Consider the following 1,347-nt stretch of genomic DNA (forward strand, 5'->3'; position numbering starts at 1 on the left):
TAGGAACATTTTTTATTTTGGGATCATCTTCATTTGACAAATACATAAAACATTATAGCTCATTGAACCTCAACTTTGTCAGATGACTTGACCAGTCAACTTTTCAAAGTCAAACTTCCAATCTTGATGAATAAATGATTGAGGGGCCTCAAATAGGCTCATATATGCATAAAATGATAAATGAAATAACTTCCCTGGATTAAATTTGATCAGGGGTTGAGATTGCTTCATGGGCAAGGCTCAATCAAAGCATAGGGAAATTAGGGTTTCCTTGGGAAACAATCTTCAAGCCCTTTGGGTTATCCTGATCAAATTGGAAAATTGAGATACTTGGGAGACATATATGATTATTAGGAACTTTTTGGACCATTGTCATGCCTTTCCTCATCTTCATTTAGCCATTGCATTGGGCTTAGGAGCCTCCTAGGAGCATTGAGGAGCACATGATCACTTGAGCTTCAAAACAAAAAGAGTTAGTGACATACTTTTGTGTTTTTGGTTAGTAATCAAATAAGAAATGCAATAACATACAATACAAGCATGCTTGGTGATCTCAAATCACTCAAACAAGTCCCAATCCTAGGGTTAAGGAGCCAAACATGCTATGATCCTTGAGGCAATGCACTTGTGCAATAACATGACGCCATGAGGGATCTTAAGGTCAAAATTAGGGTCTTACACATAGATAAAATCAAAAGGTTCCTGTAGAGTACTACAAATGATAAGGATGCTAATACCTTCCCTTTTCGTAACACACCCCCGTACCTTTAGAATCTCCCCCCCTTTTGCTTAGCTTAAGTTTAATCTTCTAGCTTTTCATATACATATTGGGTTTATTTTTGAATCTTTTCCCCTTCCCTTGGATAAATTAAAGTTCGGTGGTGATATTTTGATTCATGAGACAAGTCTAATCAATAGCTTGGTCTCCGATTCTTCACCGCGACAAAGATAAAGAACTAAAACGAGTATTTATATTAACAAATTACACACTTAGAAAAAACACAAAGACTCTGTGGCCCAATGGATAAGGCGCGGGTCTATGGAACCAGAGATTTTGGGTTCGATCCCCAGCAGAGTCGTTAATCAAATTAAGACATTTTTTTACATAAAATAAAGTATATATTTATTTGAAATGAAAATATAATATCTCATATATTTTTTATTCAAAATATCTAGAAAATATATGTTTTTAATATATAAATCTTTGAAAATGATTTATATTTATGGATATTATTAATCATTTGAATAAATTTAAGAGTACCAATTCTTCTCCTTATTGTTTATTTTGGTTCTATGATGATAAGTGAAAACAACATAGACTAAGTTAATCTTTTACATTTGTATTTG

The 1,347-nt window shown here is 33.5% G+C and overlaps 1 non-coding gene across 1 annotated transcript; it reads left to right on the plus strand.

Annotated features, from left to right (window-relative positions):
- The first annotated feature begins 1,006 nt into the window (after positions 1 to 1,006).
- Positions 1,007 to 1,079, plus strand: TRNAH-AUG (transfer RNA histidin (anticodon AUG)). The gene has a single exon. It is a non-coding gene; the product is annotated as a tRNA-His (tRNA).
- The last annotated feature ends 268 nt before the right edge of the window (positions 1,080 to 1,347 follow it).

Source organism: Lathyrus oleraceus, chromosome 6 (assembly GCF_024323335.1).
Source record: "Lathyrus oleraceus cultivar Zhongwan6 chromosome 6, CAAS_Psat_ZW6_1.0, whole genome shotgun sequence".
Lineage (NCBI taxonomy): Eukaryota > Viridiplantae > Streptophyta > Magnoliopsida > Fabales > Fabaceae > Lathyrus > Lathyrus oleraceus.